Genomic DNA, 22835 nt, shown 5'->3' with positions numbered 1-22835 from the left:
GCATAGAGGTGAAAAAAATTCACCAAAGGAAGCATTCCAAAATGATAAAATTTAAAAAAAAAAAGAATAAGGAAAGGATAGTGCTACTGGAAAAAAAATACATGTAACAGTGTCAAATATTATATTCAGGTAAAGTTAGATACTAGATATTTGTTCCTTTGATTTAGTATTATAAAAAGTCATTAGTGACTATTTAGAATCAATTTTGGTGGTATTTTGGGAGGTATGCTAAATTGCACTGGGAGTTGGAGTAGATACTTAGTGAAGAAGAGATACCAATAAGTGCATACTACCTTTGGCAAAGCTTATTAGTGAAGTAAAGGACATCAAAAAGTTTGAAGCTAGGACTAGAATCAGTGGTGGATTTTTTTGTAGGGATGTGTGTAGGTGGGGGGACAATTGGGCTACCATAACAAAATACCACAGATTGGGGGACTTAAACAACAGAAATTACTTTTTCAGTTTTGGAGGCTGAAAGAAAAAGATCAACAAGCCAGCAAGGTTGATTTTTAGGCATTTTTACAGTTTTGTTTTTCTGTTCTTGGATATAACCCACTAGAAATCTGTCATCAAATTTCTAGATTATAAAGTTAATATGACTTTTCTTTATGATTTAGCTGCACAAGTTTATTTTTTATAAAGATTTTATTTATTTATTCATGAAAAACACAGAGAGAGAAAGGCAGAGACACAGGCAAAGAGAGAAGCAGGTTCCTTGCAGGGATCCTGATGTGGGACTCGATCCCAGGACCCCAGGATCACGGCCCGGCCGAAGGCAGGGGCTCAACGGCTGAGCCACCCAGGCATCCCAGTTTATTTTGTAATTTGCTTTAGAGATAGAAATTTCATTTTGAACTTAATTTTATTTTGTTGTAATGTGAAACAATTGTGTGTTTCCAAAGTCAAATCCATGAAAGGTTTCCTGTGAAATCTTCTCCAGTGTCAATTGTTGCGGTCAGATGGACCTATCAAACATTTTTATGCAGAGCAAGAACATGTATTTTGAGAGTAAATTCTTGGTGCCATTTATCTGTGTTCTCCATTCTGAAGGCCATCAGAATTCCCCATAGTTCACCTTTTTCTTCCCACATGGGTAGTGATACCACCAGAGTGTAGTTATTATTGGTGATTTGACACCCTTCACTCATAAACTGATCCCCTCCACTTTATAATCAAAGGTTTTGTGAGGCAGATAGTATTTTTCAAAGGTGATTGTACATATTATACACACACACACATATATGTACTGTGGTGGTAAATGTTTAACCAACTGACAATATATGGGCGGGAGGAGGCTATAGCATTTGTTGCATTTTGTCAGTTTTCGTGGTGTAAATACTACCACCATGCCTGATCTCAAACTATCAATGTGATGCTGCTGAAGATAGAGTTCGGAAGTAATGCTAACCATCAACCCACATGACTTAACTCCAACAAAAGCTGATCCTAGGACATATGTTCTACTTTCTTTTTTCTTTAATATTTTATTTATTTATTCATGAGACACACACACAGAGAGGCAGAGACACAGGCAGAAGGAGAAGCAGGGAGCCGGATATGGGACTCGATCCCGGGTCTCTAGGATCACACCCTGGGCCACCGGGCTGCCCTATGTTCTACTTTCTATGTGATATCTTATTCCTCCATTGAGTTGGTAGAGATTAAATTATTCTCTTTGAACCTAGGCAGACTTTTGTAATGACCTCAACCAGTAGGTTATAGCAGAAGTCTACATGACTTCTGAATCTAGATCACAATAAGCAATATAGCTTCCTCCTGATTTTCTTTCTCTTCGAATATGCACCTTGGGAGCCCCAATATATGTAATCTAGCTACTCTGAAGCTGCCATGCTGGAGACAGTATATAGAGTACCCAAATAGAGATGGAGAGACATTTCCTCAGCCTTTTGTTTTTTCAAAGAAGGAAATAACTGAGCTTCCAGATGATTTCAGTCCCAGCCAACATTCTCAAGCAAGAACTACTTAGTGAAGCACAGTCTACTTTTAGACCTGTGAAAGGTACTAATACATTGTTGTTGTTATTGTTGCTTTAACTTAATTTAGAAGCAATTTTAGATTTACAAAAAATTCGAAAATACAGTATGAAGTATATCATTCAGCCAACTTCCTAAAATTTTTTTAAAGATTATTTATTTATTTATTTATTTATTTATTTATTTATTTATTTATGATAGACACAGAGAGAGAAAGAGAGGCAGAGACACAGGCAGACAGAGATGCAGGCTCCATGCTGGGAGGCCGTCGCAGGACTCCATCCTGGGACTCCAGGATCCTGCCCTGGGCCAAAGGCAGGCACCAAACCACTGAGCCACTCAGGGATCCCCAACTTCCTCAAATTATTACTACTGTCCTTATTGGGTCCAAGATCCAACCTCGAAACCCATATTATATGGCTTTGGATTGAGGGTGGTTTGTTATAGTACCTGGATCATTATTCCTAACTTTTGGCTAATGAGAGTCCATTTATGTTATTGCTGTGATGGATACCTTCTGTTTTAGCCCCTAGATCCATTCTCTGTACTTTTCTCTAAACTTTCCCCTCTGTGATATGGATCCTTTTGGTTGAGAGCCTTATGTATTGAAGATGCAACTTTTCTATCTGACATAAGTGAAACCAATACTTAATGGAAGAGGAACAAGATCATTATAAAAGCATTCACATTTAGGAAAGGGAACAAATTTGCGTAGTCATTTCTTTAAGCTCGAAGCTCTGTGGCTTCATCCAAAGTGATCATTGCCGAAATTAACTCTATTTCCATTTCTACTTTGTTTCAGGTAATAGGGATTTGGAGAAGCCCTAAGGTCATTTAAACTCCTGAATATTCACTTCCTATTTTGAGTCCAGGCCCATGATCTTTTATAATGCAGATCTCTTACAAACTTGGTAGTTTTCTTTTCTTTTTCTTTTTAATGTTAATTATCTAACAGTTATTTTCTATATATAATTCTGTGATTTGCAATAAGACATTTTGTGTGTGTGTGTGTTCTTGTCTACATGCCTCGTTTTATTCTCAACTAGATTGGACCTCACAAGCTTTGGCGAGAGAGTCTCATGTTTAGTGAGCTATTTATGTTAAAATAATCAGATATATTGGTGTCATATTCACTACTTCAATTCACCAATTTTTAAATTTATAATCCTTTCTATTTGATCTTTTTTGCACAACTGAGTTTTAGTTAGATTTAGTTTACATAACTATTTCCCAACTTTAATTTTCACCATTTGAGGTTAAAGGACAGTTGCCCCTTCCACATTTATTGATTCCTTATTTCTGGATTATTACTGAGAATTTGTGCCCCTTCTTGCATACTGGCCAATTCTGAACTTATTTTTTGTAATATTTTTAAAAGGTAAATGACCAAATATACTATTGTAATTCTAAAGACTCTTCCCTAAGAACCATGAATTATCTGCCATCAATATTATTATAGGATAATTTACCAAATATGCCCACATAATAAAACATATATTGCCATCCTTCCAGCCTCTGATATAAGTGTGTTTACTGCCTCACCTCTAAGCCAAAGCCACATATTTCAAGTTCTGGCTGTGGAAATACTCCAGTAATAGGTACCTGTGTTGAGGTACCCCCAAAACATCCCCAGACACAAGGTTTTGCTGGAATTCCATTACTCATTGTTATCTTCATGGTTATAGTTTATTAGGGGAGAAAAGATACAGACACAATCAAAGAGAAAAAAATTCATGGAGGAAAATTCAAAACAATACAGGCAAGAACTTCCAGGCACCCATCCCAGTGAAGTCACAAAATACATGCTTAACTTCTCTGAAGTGATGTGTGACAGCATGTGCAAAGTGTTGCCAACTAGGGAAGCACATTTGAGCTTGATTGTTCAGTTTTCCTGGGAGTCAGTTGTAGGAATACAGGGCCTGAGTACTGACCTCTGTTATTCTAGCTCCAAACCCCTGGAGAGAAAGTAGATTTTCACAATAAATTACGTGTTAGTATATACCATCTGGACAAACTGGTACACTGTGGGTCCAGGCTTTAGGCAGGCTAACATGCCCTTACTAGAACATTCAAGAAGCTTAGTTCTCAGGAGCTGACCAATGGCCAGTCCTGAAAATAAGCCTTTCTTTAGAAAATGTACATGTTTGAGCAACCCAGATCTGCTGTTTTTCCTTTCCTGAATAGTACCCTTTTCTGTATCTGTCAGAATAGGCTGGGAGTAAAATTTGAAAGGACAGAAGTAAAATTTCAGTGCTTTAGTGCATTAAAATCTAATTCTTATTACTGCAACAAATCCTTGTAGAGTTAGTTGGGAACTCTATTCTATTTCATTCTCATTTAGAAGGTTGGGGAATAAAAAAAAATCTACTTTTAAAGTTTTAGCCTAGAAATGACACACATTTCAGTAATAAAAGTAAGTCACATAGTAATAGCTAATTTTTTTCAAATAGCTTAGAAGTAAAATTTTACCCTGTATACAGAGAGCAGAAAGCTATAAGGATTGGTGGATGCTACTAATGACTTGTATGTTATTATATTTATAATTAAAATGTGATTATTTTACCTATACAGTGTATATAAAATATGTAATCATATATATTTTATGTTTGTACTAGTGTATTATTATATTTGTTTATTGATTTTACAGAGGTCTCAGAGATAATTCTCACAGTTTAATATCACTTCTGAAGTTAGCTATTGAATGTACAGTACCTTTCTTTTTTTTTAAGATTTTATTTATTTATTCATGAGAGAGGCAGAGAGAGAGAGAGAGAGAGAGGCAGAGATACAGGCAGAGGGAGAAGAAGGCTCCATGCAGGGAGCCCAACGTGGGACTCGATCCCAGATCCTGGGATCAGGCTCTGGGCCAAAGGCAGGTGCTCAACTACTGAGCCACTAAGGCATCCCTGTTTTTATTTTTATTTTTTAAGGATTTTATTTATTTATTTATTCATGAGAGACACAGGGATAGAGGCAGAGACATAGGCAGAGAGAAGCTGGTTCCCTGCTGGGAGCCTGATGCAGGGCCCTGGGATCATGACCTGAGCAGAAGGCAGAAGCTCAACCACTGAGCCACCCAGGTGCCCCTGTACTTTTCATTTGAATGACTATATGAAAAATATTCCTTTTACTTACAAATCTGTAGGTTTTCCATTCAGGACCAAACATTCCATTTCTTACAGAAGCTGAAGTTTGCTTTTAACAAGTTGCTTTTGACCTTCTTAGGGGGCTAAAGTGTTAAATATTAAAGATCACAATCTGCCAGAAACAGATTCCTGTATCCACTTAGGCTTTGTGTTGAGATTCCAAAGGCCTAAATTTTAGGAGGGAGGGTAAATACAAAGTAGATAAACTTCCATAGAATTGTGGCCCAAACATGAATTCTTTGAATCTCTGAATGAAATAGATTTGGTATTTCTAGTACTTTTAGCCTAGCCAATTACAAAAGTAAATTTTATCTGAGGAAGATAACATTATCTGTAGGTATATGACATAGCTCTACAATTTTTCATATATAAGGTATCAAATTTAATAAATAAAAAAGCTGGGATGCCTGGGTGGCTCAGCGGTTTGGCGCATGCTTTCAGTCCAGGGCATGATCCTGGAGTCTCGGAATCAATTCCCACATCAGGCTCCCTGCATGGAGCCTGCTTCTCCCTCTGCCTGTGTCTCTGCCTCTCTCTCTCTCTCTGTCTGTCTCTCATGAATAAATAAATAAAATTTTTTTAAAAAATTAAAAAGCTAAATGAGACATCACACTAGTAAAATAAAACAAAAATAATGAGAATAACACCAAAGGTTAAATAACAGAGTCTAATTTTAGGCTTACCACCAAAATAATATTACAAAATACATAACTAAATTTAATACAGATAAAATGGTTACAGAAGTTCAAAATTGTCTTGTAGTTATTTAAGATATTAAATCTACCTATAAAAACACACAAAGAAAACTGAAGGCCTAGATGGTCCCATCCTTGAATTATACCAATTATGAAATAATGCCAATATTATAAATTTTTTTTCAGAGAATGGTTAATGAAGGAATATTTTTGATTGTATTTTATAAAGCTGGTATAATATTCATATTGAAACTTATCAAGAATTATAAGAAAGGAAATGTGCAGGAAAATTTAATGATTATGTAAATATAACAGGTTCTCGTAAACTGAATCTAATGTAGGCACTGTACAAATAAGCAGGTATTACCACATATATTTTATTTGGTTAATGATTGAAAGAAAAAGATATTTTTGATTTTTAAAATATTTTTCTAACACATATTATGGAAGTTCGTCCTGGAATATATCTAACAGTCTACTTCTCTTTGAAGAGAATAGCAGAAAGATTAAGATATCTATACATAGACATTTCAGTCACCTTTTTGTAGGTTGTGCTACTACTTTCACTTTTCTCAGTCTTGACAAATTGTCTTTGCTTAATAAAAGACAAGTATGTTTCTGACAGATGTCATCCTTATAATGCCAAGATAAGTGGACAAAAGTCCATGTATAAAGAATGGAGAAATATGTCATCTGATTAGTTTTCTCAACTTACCTGTTTGTTCCATTTGTTCGTTTATTTCAGTGTACCTGTTTTTTTCTATGGCATTTTTACCTTTTCCAAAATAAAAGCAAACTGAACTGAAAATGTCAAGAGTATCTGAGAAAATGAAAAACGACAAAGCTATACAACATGGCATACTTTTATGGCTAGTTCTCTAATTTGAAGGTGCAGAGACTGCAAAGTAAGAATAGGATTTACTTAAGAGGATAAATCAAAATGGAATAATTTACAAATGCATTTTCCTGTAACACACTCATTTGGAACCTATAATTTAGCCAGAGCAAGTCCATTTATATTCAATTACAAGACATCTGTAGGGAAATTGGTATGAAATCAAATTCAATATATGTGGGAAAGCTCTTAGAAATCATTTGCTTCCAGTGTCACCAAGGAGTTTCCTGGGACTTCTTGGAACACCAGGATGGAGAGGAATTTCACAGGATATTACTGTTTCCTCAGAAATTATTTAAGGAGAACACATTGTCATGGGAACTTTAAGTGGTAGATTCATTATGCAGCATAAGTGGATTTCAAATATAATGCAAAATTTAATATCCTAACTAGATTTTTCAGTGGGACTTTTGTATTTGTGTTGTATTTTAGAGTTGGGATAGAAAAACTGACATATAATTCCATGTTATAGGTTAGGCTCTTGGGAGTTATATAACAAATGAAAATATATGGCATCTGCCCTTGACAGATGGTACTTAATTCTGGAACTAAAAAAGTAATAATAATTAAGAATTTAAGGGGAGCCACTCTACATATTTTGTCAGAGAACTTACTTCAAACCATTTCTATATTTATTGAGCTCTGCACCTTACAACTGCAATTTTGTTAGACAAACTAATTCCCCATTTTTTGGAGAACATTGACACAACATGATAGGAACTCACTTGCCATTCTCTTTCTCACAAATTTTATGGTATCTTTCCCTTTCTTTCTTTTCCTTGATTTCTGTAGAATATTTATCATTTCTTCTCTCCAAGGCAAATCACTCTTCTATCTTAGGACTGTCTCCTTTCTCAAGAGTTTTGTTTTTTATATCACTTCCTTCTTGGCATTTTATACTCTACATCTCCACTTAATAGTTATTTCCACTTGCTTTTCTAACTTTATTTAAGTCTCTCCTATCCTGATCAAATCTTTCAGTCCACAACCATTCATTCTTTTAATCATTAAACTTCTTGAAAGATCAGCCTATATAATCTGTTTCTATTTCATCACCATATACTCATCTTTTAATCTTCTATAATAACACTTCACTATTCAATCCTATATTTGTAACTGCTCTTAATGGGACAGCAATATAAAGTACTAGAGAATTTTTTTACTCTCTATCCTTAAAAGCCATTTGTAGCCGTTTGCCATTCTTTCTTCTGCCATAGCTGTTATTTTCTTGTTTCATTTATCTTCGGTTTATTGTTACATCTAACATCCTAGTTTAAATCTTCATTCCTTACAGCTGAATGGTCAACACTGATTTCTAACTATTGGGGTATCCTTAATCTCTATGTCTTCTAATTCAGTATGCACAGTTACTAAATGAATCTTTCTGAAGCATTTATCTGATAAGTAGTATAATGTAGAACACATCTGCTGAATTCCCATTGTTTACAGAATAAAGACTAAAAGGCATTAACTTGTTTTTCAGGCACTCTAGTCTGATTCCAAATCATTTTACTGATTTTACTTTTTACTACTTCTTTTCATGAACCTTAATATCTTGCCCATATGTTTGCTTGTTTATGCATTTGCTCCCGTTTTTCTGTAAAGCATCTATCCTTTATAGCACATTCACAATTCCTTCTGATTCATCAATCCTTCCCTGATGTTTTAAGCAGAAGAATATATGCTTTCTCTTTTTAATTTCCTTTAAAAAATTATTGTTTATAAAATATAGCAAGGCAATAGTGATATATGAGAAACAACATAGACATAAAAATTATAAAAAATATTTTGTGCCATATTTTAAATGTAATAAGTTATAATATCTTATTAATATAGTATCCTATTTGACTTTAAGATTTTTCTGGCTTTCCTCTCTACAAACTAGTTTATTAGACTATCCAACTATATAACTAGTCAACTTTATTTTCAGTTAATTAAGTGAAAATAATATTGGTTCTCTTGGCAAATACAAGATTACAAATAATTTTTGGTAATTTTTAATGTTGAGAAGGATATTCCTGCTGATATGATGGATGATTTTTTTTTAAACTGTTGAGTTTAGGGAATTTTCTATATATGTAGATTTTAAGTTCTTTATCATATATGTAGTTTTTAAATATTTTCTTCCATTATGTACTTTTTATTTTCATCCTCTTAGCAGAATCTCTCATAGAGAAAAGCAAAAATTGGGGGATCCCTGGGTGGCTCAGGGGTTTAACGCCTGCCTTTGGCCCAGGGCACGATCCTGTAGTTCTGGATCGAGTCCTACGTCGGGCTCCCAGCATGGAGCCTGTTTCTCCCTCCTCCTGTGTCTCTGCCTCTCTCTCTCTATGTCTACCATAAATAAATAAATAAGTAAAATCTAAAAAAAAAAAAAAAAAAGAAAAGCAAAAATTTTTAGTGATATCCTGTTTATCATGTTTTTCCTTTATGGATTGTATTTTTTTGTGTTATGTTAGGAACTCTTCACCAAACCCAGGTGATCAAGATTTTCTCCTATATTTTCCATTACAGTTTTATATTCTTATGCTTTATATTTAAATCTACAATTTATTTTGAGTTAATTTTTGCAAAGTTGTAAGATTTAAAGTTTTTTCTTTCCGGGCATCCTGGGTGGCTCAGCGGTTTAGCGCTGCATTTAGCCCAGGGCCTGATCCTGGAGTCCCAGGATCGAATCCCATGTCGGGCTCCCTACATGGAGCCTGCTTCTCCCTCTGCCTGTGTCTCTGCCTCTCTCTCTATGTGTGTCTCTCGTGAATAAATAAATAAAATCTTTTAAAAAAATTTCTTTCCTCTCTTCTCTCCTTTCTTCTTCCTTTCTCTGCTTTCTTCCCCACTCCTCCCTCTTTTATTCTCTCCGCCTTTCTCATTCTCCTTTCCTTTCCTTTCCTTTCCTTTCCTTTCCTTTCCTTTCCTTTTCCTTTTCCTTTTTTCCTTTTCCTTTCCTTTTCCTTTCCTTTCCTGTCTTGAATAAAGATATCCTATTGTTGTAGCACTTAGTTGTTAAAAAAAATCCTTCTTTTGAATTGCTTTTGCATTATCATATAAAATCAGTTAGCTATCCTTGTGTGTAACTATTTCTGGGTTCTTTTTTTAAGATTTTATTTATTTATTCATGAGAGACACACAGAGAGAGAGAGAAAGAGGCAGAGAGGCAGAGACACAGGCAGAGGGAGAAGCAGGCTCCATGCTGGGAGCCGGACATGGAACTCAATCCCAGGTCTCCAGGATCAGGCCCTGGGCTGAAGGCAGCACCAAACCACTGAGCCACCAGGGTTGCCCTATTTCTGAGTTCTTTATTCTGTTTCATTGATCTGTGTGTCTCTTCATTCCTCAATATCATGCGCTCTTGGTTACTGTAGCTATGTAATAAATCTAAGAGTAGTTAGAGTGAGTCCTCCCACTTTATTTTGCTTTTCTAAAATTATTATAGTGATTTTAGTTTTTTTTCCATATTAATTTTAGAATAATCTCACCAGTGTTTACGTAGTATTGCTAGAATTTTGATGGGGGGACGATTGACATCTTCAGTGTGTAGAGACTTTAACAGACACAGCATATCTTTCCATTTATCTAAGTCATTTTTTTTATTTCCTTCAATAGTATTCTGTAATTTTCAGCATGTACATGTTCTGTTAGCTCTGTGTTTAAGTATTTCCTTACTTTTGAATTATGTAAATAGTTTTATATATCTAATTTTTCTGCTTCAGTGCAGAATATATAACTACAGTTGATTTTCTATGTTGATATTATACCTACATTTTGAAGAACTCACTTATTAGTTTTAAGAGTTATTTGTAGGTTCTTTGGAATTTTCTATATAATCATATCATTTGCAAATATTTTACTTATATGTCAATAGTTACATATTTCTACTTTGTATTAAATATGAGAGTTGTAGTGTATACCTTCACTAATTTTATTTGCTTTTTGTTTTTTTTAAAGTAAGAAAATATTTAAATTCAATTAGCCAATATAAAGCATATACTTATTTTCAGATGTAGTGTGCAATGATTTATCAGTTGTGTATAACACCTGGTGCTCATCAGATCACATGCCCTCATGAATGCCTATCAGCAAATTACCCCATTCCCGCATTCCCTACCCCTCCATCAACTCTCAATTCGTTTCCTATAGTTAAGTCTCATGGATTGTCTTCTTGTCTGATGACTTCCCATTCAGTTTTCTGTCCCTTACTCTATGATCCTCTGCACTCTTTTTTATATTCCACATATAAGTGAAACCATATGATAATTGTTTTTCTGATTGACTTAATTTCACTCAGCATAATGCCCTCCAGTTATACCCACACTGATATAAATAGTAAGTGTTCTTCTTTTCTGATGGCTGGGTAATATTTCAATGTATATATACACCATATCTTCTTTTTCCATTCATCTGTTGATGGACATTTCAGCTCTTTCCACAGTTTAGCTATTGTAGACATTGCTGCTATGAAATTGAGGTGCAGCGCCCCTTTGCTCACTACATTTGTATCTTTAGGGTAAATATCTTGTAGTGGAATTGCTGGGTCATAGTTCTAGTTTTAACTTCTTGAGGAACTTCCATATTATTTTCCAGAATGCCTGTACCAGTTTGCATTCCCTCCAATAGTGCAATAGTCTTCCCCTTTCTCCACATCCTTGCCAACAGTTGTTGTTTCCTGTCTTCTTAATTTTAGCCATTCTGACTGGTGTAAAGTGGTGTGGTTTTGATTTAATTTTAAAAACGTGTAAGGACTGAACTTTAGTATTTCACATTAATAGTCCTCAATAAATAATTTTGGATGAATTGGATAAAATTTTCTAATTATCTAATTCATATCTATATAAAACATAATATAGTAGAGTGAATTGTGAATTATTCTTTTGTTATATTGCATGTAAACCCCCAATATTTGGGAATTTTCCCAGCAATGTGTGGAATTATATCTGCAATGGAGTCTGTGGATTCTAATATTGTATAACAACCCCAATTTATTATGAATGGGTTGTACTTGTCAGATTCCCGATTCTGTCATTTGTCTGTTATCCTGGTGCTAACTGTACTAAGTGAATTGCCAAAGGACTTCAACAACTTTTAAAATGGGAAGTCCATGCTGTCATTTCAGATCTATTGAATTAAAATCTCTTGGTCCTGAGGCTCTGGAATATTATTTTTAAAAATCTCTTTAATTTTTAAAATTATGTATATTGCATGATTCCATTTGTATAACATCTATGAAATAACATAATTACAGATATGGAGGATAGTTTAGTAATTGCTAAGGTTTGGAAGTAGACAGGGGAGCAAGGGAATGTGGTTGTAAAGGAGTAGCATGAATGAATTTCATCATGGTGCATTTAAGTATCTTGATTATGGCAAAGGTTACATGAAGCTGCACATATGATAAAGTTGCATGAAATGCACATGCATGTACACATACACACACACAACACACACACGCTAAGGCACTTATAACTGGTGAAATCATATTAAGCTCTGGATTATAGTAATGTCAATTTCCTGGTTTTGATATACTGTATTCATGCAAGATGCTAATATTGGGGAAGGCCGGGTAAAGGGTTCATAAGACTTCACTGTATTTTTCTCTGAAACTTCTTGCAATTCTGCAATTACTTTTAAAAATAGAGTTTAAAAACAAAAAATCAAAACAAAATCTTCTCAGATAACTTTCATGCAGCCTCTTGACCCTGTCTTGGCTGGCATTTGGGAGCCCCTTCATAGGAACCTATTGAGGTAATTCATGAGGAAGTTGCATAAACATTTATCTCTTTGATGGTAAAAATATTATAAAACTGTCATTAAAAATATGTGACTTTTAGTTTGAGTATCACAGAATCACTGTCAGGCATATGTTAGAAACATACTGCTTAATTTAAAATTAATCCACCCATCTCTTTCTGTTCCACAATGGGCTGCCCAGACCTTTCATTATAGTGATAGAAGATAAAATGAATCTCAGACTCCCCACATTGGTAGATAATATATCCTGGGTAAGCTATAATTGGTAGTCATTTCAGTATTGAGGAAGGTCACTGGATTTGCATGATTATTCTTTTATTGTGAATGTTTAATTCACATTTGATCCTATGAAGTGACATCTTTGGTTCTCTGGTTCATAATCCCAATGGGAGTTATTCATTAGCAGTGGGTAACAAGATGAACTAACAAGATGAACATGAGTGCACAATGTCATTTCTTACTTATAAAAACAGTGCAATACTGGGATTCATGGTGAGAAGAAGAATGTGTTGATACTGTGAGATAAATCTCTCATTATACTCAGCATCCCAGCATGGTTAAAACCTTTCATGGGTACTACATTAAGTTTTGGCTCTGCAACTTAAAAGGAACTTACAGAGGATTAAAAGAGAGTTCCATAAATGATTAAAGTATTAAATATATGACCTCCAAAAGAAGGTTAAAGGGACTGTAATTTTTTAGCCTAAAGACTAAGAAGCCAAGAGATAAGTTAGAATTATCTGTTAAGAATATTACAGGCACTGTATGTTGGTAAATTGAACACCAATAAAAATTAATTAAAAAATTAAAAAAAAAAGAATATTACAGGCAATTATATGGAGAATACTATATTGTATTCTCTAATTCTTCTCAACATGCCTGGAAGAGCTGAACATAAATTGTAGCATAAGGAACTTAGATTATATTTTAAATGGAATTTCAAGAAAATTAGGTCTTTTAGATATTTAAAATTATTGTCTATGGGTATTGTAGCAATTCTATCATGAAAGTAAATAAAAAGAATATTCAATCAAATTATATCTAATTGAATTGACCTACTTGAAGGAGTCCTGGGGATGAAGTGACTTTTCTGTCAGAGAAACCCCTCAGGTAAGAGTTGCTGTAAATAATGTCACTCATATTGAACAGCAACAACAATTAAGGCACTTACATAAATTATATAAAGCATATATGTCTCTTTTTGCAATGGTGGAAAAAAATGTTTTCTGATCAAATGAAATGCTTTCGGACTCCCTTTATGGGAGTCAATCATAAGCAAAATTATACTCTTTATCTGCGGAGTCTTTTCTTGAGCTCCCATATAGTATATTTATCTACTTTCTACTTTAGGAGTGTCGTGTTTTCCTTTTCTCCCTGTCTCTTCTCCTGTCCTTGTGGAATCATTTGTTTATGTATTCTACAAATACTTACTGAATATCTAATATGCTACAGGCACCCTGTTGGCTCTGAGGATACAGTGAAAAAGAGTAAAACAAGGCAGGAATGACTAGAGTCATCATGGAGCTGACAGCCAAGAAAGCATACAGAGAAGTAAACAATAAAATAAAAGATGCAAGGGGACCATGTAGGAGAGATAACTGACTTGTTAAGTAAGGATCACTTGATTGTACTTATGTGGTTCTATTTCTGGGCTCTACGTGCTTTTCCATTGGTTTATCTATTATTTTGCTAATATACAGTGTCTTGATTATAACTTTATATAAGTAATATATAAAGTAACATATATATAATTACATATAGAGTATATACATGTATATATATACATAATAATATTTCTCCTTTTAGTTCTATCAGTATTCATGTTTAGTAGCCCTATTATTTTGTGTGTGTGTACACACACACACACATGCACACAAACTATATGTATATATGTATATTATTCTTGCTATTATATCCCTTTGATGTGTCACCCCTTTTTATCATTGTTTTGGAGACTACCTTTTCCTGATATTAACATAGACAGTCCAGCTTTCTTATTTACTGTTGTATATTGTATCCTTTTCCATCCTTTTACTTTCATCCTCTTTATGTCTTTGTAATTAAGTGTGCTCCCTATGGATAACCATAGTAGATTCTTGCTTTTGTATACCACCTGATTATTTGTGCCTTTTGACTGGAGTGCTAGTCCACTTATATTTCATGTGAGTACATTAGTCAGCTTGAGCTGCCATAAAAAGAATACCATAGACGAGGTGGCTTAAACGACGTGTATTTATTTAATTTTCTCACAGTTCTAGAAGCTAGAAGTCCAAGATCAAGATTCTGGCCAATATGATTTCTGGAGGGAACTCTCTTCCTGGCTTGTGATGGCTGCCTTCTTTCTTGCTGTATGCTCCCTTGGTCTTTCCTCAATGAGTGTACAAGTGGAAAAACAATGGAGGGTGGGAAGGAGGGAGGAAAACAGGGAGAAAGGGAGGTCTCTGGTATCTTTTTTTATATTTACAATAATCTTGTGGGATCAGAACCTTAGAGTCCCCATCTTCAAATACAGCCACACTGGGGATTAAGGCTTCAACATATGAATTTTGGGAGGACCCAAACATTCATTACAAAACAGTGAGCATTGTTTTTGTTTGTTTTGTTTTGTTTTTACTTAGGTCTGCTCTTTTGCTATTTATTTTCTGTTTGCCTTATTAGTTTATTCTTTCTATCTCTGGACTTTGTGATACTTTTTTTTTTTTTTTAGTGTTCTACATCTAATCAATTCAGTGAATTGCTTTAAGTAAAATGGTTAATTCTTAAAATAGCTAATTCCCTTCCTTCATATCATTTAATTATTTTTTTAAAGATTTTATTTATTTATTCATGAGAGACACACACAGAGAGAGGCAGAGACATAGGCAGAGGGAGAAGCAGGCTCCATGCAGGCAGACATGGGACTCAATCCCAGGTCTCCAGGCTCAGGCCCTGGGTTGAAGGTGGTGCTAAACTGAGCGAGCCACCTGGGCTGCCCTTTCTTCCCCCTTTTTTATTGTTACTTTCATCATTCATCTTTTCCTTGAACTACTTTTAAGATTGCATTTTCTACCACTGTGTTAGTTAATATAGAAATTAATGCACATATACCTAATATTTCAGAGTTTAAATTTGATGAATATATTTATACACCAAAACACAAGAGCTTAACAAAATGTAAATTCTGACTTTCTGTTGTATATTACTGTTGTTATTTGGCATAATTAATCTTGCTGTTGTCATTTTAAGTTCATAAGACATTATCACTGATTTATACTCTCTAAATATGTTTAGATTTACCCATATTTTTTCCACTTTCATTGATCTGTATTTCCTCTTACATCTCAGATAGTCTGCAGCTATATTCCTTCTGCTTGAAGTAGATTCTTTAAACATTCCACAAAACCTCAAGCTCTCTCCATTTATTTTATTTTTAAAAAAGAATTCCTGGAAGTATCTTTTTAAACCTTTGTGAATGCATTTTTTTTTTGCATTTGAATATAGCATTCTAGGTTGTGGCAAACATTAATTCTCATCAATTTTATATTTTTTTCTCGTTCAGGCACATAGAAGACCTTACCTACATTTGGGTAGGGGCATATTAATATGGGTCTGCATACGGAGATATGAGAATAAGAGATTGGTATCACTGTATTGTAAGAAAAACTCAAAGACATTTGGGCAATGGACAGTAAAGGAACTTGTGGCAAAGCTAGGAAAGATCATAATTCATTTTTTGCAGTGGCAGAAACCTTAGTGGAACTGTGGTCTGCCCAAGGAGGAAGCTTAGAATGTGAATAATGTTAGGAAATGAGTTTGGACAACAATATGAGTAGAGTGTGTACATTTTATTTGCTGTCTTTAGCAATGTAGTACAAGAAAGAGAATAGCTTGGGAAAAAGTAAGTAATTTTGTATGTAGAAAGGAACGGTAATATTGAGGCTCCATAAATTTGGAGCCTTTCCAGGTATAGAAGAACCAACTGCTACATAAGGTAGTTGAAAATTCTTTTGAAGGAAAGTCTTCCAGTGAATCCCTTAATTTGTTTAAATTGCCTATGGGTAAGAATGAATTTTAATTTCAATACACTCTCTTTGCTTCCACAGCCATCCATTTCTTTTAAACAATGGTTTAGCTGTGATTTATCTTGTTTTTGTAGCTGTTAGACTTCCTGCGACCTACTTCCTCTTTATCAGTTGTATGAATTTTCTCCTCAAAACTTTTTTTTTAATACACAGTTGTAGTGTTAAACATTTCTTGAGTCTGGAATTAAAAATCTTGTGACCACTTAAGTCTTCAAATAACCCTTGACTCACATACTCTTATAAGCAGAGAGTGGACTGAGAAGGCCAGGTAGCTTCCAAGGAAGAAAGAATATTATCCAACAACCACTTTAGCTAAAGCAAAAGAGAGTGTGACTCTCTTAGAGCAGGTGTCAGCAAAAATTTTTGTAAAGAACATAGCAATATTTTAGCCTTTGTAGGACTTATGGTCTCTGTTACTACTACTTAGTTCTGCCATAAAAGTAGCCACAAACAATATTTAAATCAATGTTTGCAGCGGTGTTCCACTAAAACTCTATTTAAAAATAAATTTGGCCAAGGGCTAGTTTTCACCCTAAGGCTGCAGTTTGCTGACTGCTGCTCTAGAGATTGAGCCAGGCATCATGGGACAGATCTGTATAGAGTTACTTTCTAAACAATGGAAACAGGACCTAATAATAATTCCTGTTAGGAGGATCATGACTGCCCTAGCATAGTATGTCTCTGTGCCTTTGCATGTCTTCCATTCTTCCCTTCTCTGAATGGGTGTAATTATCATCCCTCTTAAGCCATTTGATATTACATGTAAGTGCAGGTAACTTGTTTATTTAAATTACAACAGTATGACCTAGTCTATCATGGCTAAATAGAGTGACAGATTATAGTCTTTCTTCCTATTGACAGTGTCATTTTACTGTAATTTTACATATTTTACATTGCTTATTGTGCCTGAGAACTCTTTTTTATGAATCTAAAGGCTTTACCTTGGAAGGTAATCTCTCTCTCATTTTAGGATTCTGCTGAAACTCACATTTTCCCCCATACAGATATCTGCTGATTTCTGTTTTACTTAAGCTGATTGTGATTTGTTGCTTTTCTTGAATCTTTAGCTGTTTGTCTTTTGTTCATTTACAGAATTCTCACAGCTATCTATCTTTTTCTCAGGGCCATTCTCTTTCTCCTCTCCTACAGCAACCATGAAGGGACTGTAGAATCATCTTGTAGTATCCTATTTGTCTTCTACCCTATCTTTCAGATCTAATATCTCTTGCCTTACTAGGCTGTGTTCTGGAAATTTTCTTTTAATCTTTTTTAACCTTTAAAGCTACCCATCCCATTTTTAATTTTACTTACTATATCATTCAGTTATTATGATGTCAGTTACTATTTCTAGAATATTTATGATTATTTTTGAAATCTTCTTAATCATTTTTCTTACTTATATTTCCTACAAATGTATTCAAGTTTTTCTTTTTTCTTTTGAACTTATTAGGCACAGTTAATAAATTGTATGACTGATTTTAAAATTTACTTACCAAGTGACTTGTTTATGCGTGTGAGTTTTGCCTTGAATTGCTTGTTTCTCTATGCAACCTAATCTGTGACCATTTTTAGGTATTCCTTGACTTGAGTTTCTCCAGACAGATTTGCATTTGCTATGGTCTCCTGCCTAGGGCCACTAACAACCAGGATCACTTTAAATTTTAATTCTGCCTTTGATATTTGATGTTTTTGAGAGAACCTACAGGTAGCATGTTGGGATGAAAAGTCAGTGCTAGAGCTATTTCAGGATTTTGAATTTTCAAAAAGGATTTTTGTTTATTCTGTCAAAGTTCAGGTAATTGAGCTTCCCTTCTGCAGCTACCTCAGCGCAGCTTATTTCTCGCTGAATCTTACCCCAAAGGTGTACCCTTTGGAATGCTAAATTCTACCACAGATATCTTCAGGTTTTCTACCTCCTCCCTGCCTTCCTGTGTTCAAAAGTCAATTCAGAAGCCTTTGGTCCCAGAGGAGAGTGAATAACCCAAGGGTAAAAGCCACCTTCACCTCTCACTTTTTTCCCCTTAAACAGGATTCTGTTCTCACTTCACTTGTGGGTTTCTTTCAGTGCCCTTCTGCAGTGTTTAGAGACCTACCTGGGTGTGTTTATTTCCATCTGTCATTTTGTTCCATCTGGAAAACCATCAGAGTATATAAGATGCCATCCTGCAGGAGACAGAAATTCATTCCCACCACTTCTCCAATTTATAAAGTGCTTTAACTGTTTGCCTTGTGTTTGCCTTCTGCATGATTTATGAAAAGAAATGGTGTCTCTCTTGTTCACCAGTACGTCCAGCACTCAGCAAAGAGCCTGGCCCAGGGCAGCTAGTGGGTAATTGTTTGCAGAATGGATTACTTGAGTAATGAGACTTTCTTCATGTCACCAGATTGTTTTAGACCCTAAAGGCTGCTGTTCCTTTTGTCCAGCACAGGTGTCTCTGCCCATCTCTTCACTTTTCTCTCTGGTTCTCCCTTGAATCTCATGAATAGCTTTTTTAAATTAAGTTATGAAAGAGCTAACACGAGCGCTGCAAGTGTCACCATGCATGGCACATCGTTGAAATTCAATACACGGCAGTCATGACCTGCTTTCTCCTAAGTCCTGTCTCACCCATGTCCCAGTTCTGTTTCAGAGTCTGAGATACACATTGATCTCTCCTATGGTTTATGATTTAATTTTGGTTTGATTTTAATGATTCTCCTGTATTATAAATCATAGAAATAACACCTACACATCAGGCAGTAAAATTGTATTAAGCAGCTACATTGTTTTCACCTGTGGTTATAAAATTTCTGCTGAAAGATATATGTAATGAAATCTGTCTCTTCATTAACAAACATATTATTATGACCTATCAATATCTTTTCCAGATCTTTGGCTCTGTTATATATGAGGCACTCAATAACATGATGAATATTCAAATAATATATTATATTCAGGCAATATTGACTTTTTGATAAAAAAAAATAAGTATCTCAAAGATCTCAAGTATCTTTCTGTTTCAATAAACACTAATGTGTATTGTCCTTTGTGTTGTTCAAACATATTTACTCTGTTTTGGAAAGTGTAACGATAATAGAAATTTGAAAACTTTTCTCTATTTAGAAATTCTCATTTGGTAAGCAATATAGTAGTAATGTTGACCTTTAATTCTGCTTGTTTTCATTTTAAATATTCTATATAATTTCCCTTATCTGGGAACTTTTCCTTTGGTTTCACTAAGTCCATAGCATTTACCCTTTTGGGGATACTTTTCCCATTTATTATAGACATATCTACATGAAGTATAATTGTTAATTTGCTTGACAGGATTAATCTACTGAAAAACCAAATGGCATTTTACAAAATAAAGTTTTAGATGCACTGATGTTACACTAAACAAATAAATGCAATTTTGGATTTCACTTGTTTCTATGATACTGTTTCCTTGATTTCAAAGAATATCAGAGGGGATCCCTGGGTGGCTCAGTGGTTTGGCGCCTGCCTTTGGCCCAGGGCGTGATCCTGGAGTCCCGGGATCGAGTCCCGCGTCAGGCTCCTGGCATGGAGCCTCCTTCTCCCTCCTCCTGTGTCTCTGCCTCTCTCTCTCTCTCGCTCGCTATGTCTATCATAAATAATAAATATTTAAAAAAGAATATCAGAAAATATGAAATATATCAGAAAAAATTATAGAAAGAAGTTGAAGCACTTCTTAAAACAATTTATCAGGAAAAGCATGATCTTAGACAAGTGTATTATGGGGCAAAATTTCAAAGCAAGATGTAGAGTTTTAATTTAGCCTACCTAGAACTTGTTATGTGTAATGGAAGAAGTAAGCTTTGTTGGGAAAGACCAATAGAATCTTTACCAAAATGAATTATCAGTGAGGCTTTTAAGGAATCTATGCCAAAGAGAAAGGCCAAAATAATTTATATACTGTCTTGTGAATGTGTTATCTTAGAAGATAATAATCTGGTGTTCAGGAATCCAGGTTCTGTACTGGTGGCATTTTTCAAATTCAATAACTCTTTAACATCAGGAATCTGAATTATTGTCTATTAGCAGTGAGACCCTGACCACATAGAGCAAAAATGAGATTCTCTATAAAGAAGATGGGTGGGGAATGCGGTCTCAAATAACTAAATAAGGTTATAAACTGGTCACTACAGTGCTCAAAGGGAACATAGACACAAGCCTAGCCACAAAAATTTAGCTCAGTGAGGAAATTTTGTTATTTGTAAATTTTGGATATTGATTGTTTTGTATTTGTCTTATTGACAATGTTCTAATTCCATATCCTATCCTTGGTGACTCAAATATTCTCACTTTGGTTTTCATCCTATCCCACTGGCTGCTACTCCTCATACAACACCTCTGCGTGTTATACTTTCTCAGCTGAAGCTTTTAATGTTAGCACTTTTCAGGTTTCAAGTACAATATATTTCCAGTGTGGGCAGCTAGGGTGGCTCAGTGATTTAGCACTGCCTTCAGCGGAGACCCAGGATTGAGTCCCATGTCAGGCTCCCTGCATGGAGCCTGCTTTTTGTTCTGCCTGTGTCTCTGCCTCTCTCTCTCTCTCTCTGTGTCTATAACGGATAAGTAAATACAATCTTTAAAAAAGTATGTATAGGGGATCCCTGGGTGGCACAGTGGTTTGGCGCCTGCCTTTGGCCCAGGGCGCGATCCTGGAGACCCGGGATCGAATCCCACGTCGGGCTCCCGGTGCATGGAGCCTGCTTCTCTCCCTCTGCCTGTGTCTCTGCCTCTCTCTCTCTCTCTGTGACTGTAATAAAATAAATAAAAAAAATTTAAAAAAAATAAAATAAAATAAAAAAGTATGTATATATTTCCATTTTAAGACCTAGGGATTCTATGCTTTTCCATGTCATAAATATATACTGATATTTCCCAAGTGGGTTTTAGATGCTTATATTCAGTAGCTTATTTGTCATATTCAGTTGGGACTTTCAAACACATCTCAAACTTGGCAGTTATAAAAGAGAACTCTTCACTTCTGCCCAGAGACATATTATCTCCCTAACATTCACAGAATTATTTATTGATACTAGCAATCTGACTAAATGTTAAATACATACCTGACATTAACGTTCAAAATCTGACCCTAGACTACCATTCTTTTTATTGTGTATTTCCTTACCCAGCCTATATTTAACTCCAAAATATTTGCTTTTAATGCATATGGACCTTGATCATTTTCTAGTTACTCTATTTTTCCAGTTGTCTTCTTGCCTCTGACCTGTTCCATTTATCTTGGATAAGCCAAAATTAATGTTTAAAATAGCCAAAATCAGTTTATTCATTTGGTTTTATTTGTATTCACATACGGGATTTGTTTTTCTCAATCTGACTTATTTCACTTAGCATAGGACTCTCTCAGTCAATTCAAGTTGTCCCAGATGGCACAATCTCCTCCATTTTATGGATGCATAATAGTTCATAAACCTATATGTATATATACCACGTCTTTCTTATCGATTTGTCGATGGACACTTCTGTTGCTTCCATACCTTGGCTGTTGTATATATTGCTGTAATAAACATAGGTGTGCAGATATCTTTTCAAATGAATGTTTTCATAATCTTTGGGTAAATACTCAGCAGTGAAATCATTACATCATATGGTATTTCTCTATTTAATTTTTTTGAGGAACCTCCATACTGTTTTCCACAGGACTGTACCAATTTAAATTTCTACCAACAATGCACAAAGATTTCTCTTACTCCACATCTTCACCAACACTTGTTATTTCTTGTCATTTGATAATAGCTATTCTGACAAGTATAAGGTGGTAGCTGACTGATTTTGATTTTAATTTCCCTGACCAGTGATGTTGAACATCTTTTTGCATGTCTGTTGTCCATATTCCATTCTTTGGAATTATGTCTTTTCAGGTGCTTTTCCCGTTTTAAAAAATTTTTATTTATTTATGATAGCCACAGAGAGAGAGAGAGAGAGAGAGGCAGAGACACAGGCAGAGGGAGAAGCAGGCTCCATGCAGGGAGCCTGACGTGCGACTCCATCCTAGGTCTCCAGGATCATGCCCTGGGCTGAAGGCAGCGCTAAACCGCCAAGCCACCTGGGCTGTCCCCCTGTCTTATTCCTAACCATCGAAGAAAAGCTCTCAGTTTTGCACTATTGAAGATGATATTAGCTGTGGGTTCTTCATATATGGCCTTTATGATGTTGACGTATGTTGAGGATTTTCATCGTGAATGGATACTGTATTTTGTCAAGTGTTTTTTTCTGCATCTACTGACAAGTTCACATGGTTCTTATCCTTTTATTAATGTGGTGTATCACA

The 22835-nt window shown here is 35.0% G+C and overlaps 2 long non-coding RNA genes across 3 annotated transcripts in view; one reads left to right on the top strand and one right to left on the bottom strand.

Moving 5' to 3' along the window:
* LOC140596489 (uncharacterized) overlaps nt 1–22835 on the bottom strand; it is a 94994-nt gene that overhangs the window by 26286 nt on the left and 45873 nt on the right. Inside the window, exon 4 of one of the 2 annotated variants that reach the window (XR_011998459.1) lies at nt 3668–3949. The exons of the other annotated variant lie outside the window; for it this stretch is intronic. This is a non-coding gene — a long non-coding RNA (uncharacterized lncRNA). Of the gene's footprint in view, nt 1–3667; nt 3950–22835 lie in introns of those variants that run through there. 2 annotated transcript variants of the gene reach the window in all.
* The window catches only part of LOC140596490 (uncharacterized), a 39093-nt gene that overhangs the window by 6502 nt on the left and 9756 nt on the right, over nt 1–22835 (top strand). The gene's annotated exons all lie outside the window — the stretch shown is intronic.

This window comes from Vulpes vulpes, unplaced genomic scaffold, assembly GCF_048418805.1.
Source record: "Vulpes vulpes isolate BD-2025 unplaced genomic scaffold, VulVul3 Bu000000700, whole genome shotgun sequence".
In the NCBI taxonomy this organism is placed as follows: domain Eukaryota; kingdom Metazoa; phylum Chordata; class Mammalia; order Carnivora; family Canidae; genus Vulpes; species Vulpes vulpes.
This window is presented reverse-complemented; position numbering and strand designations above follow the sequence as displayed.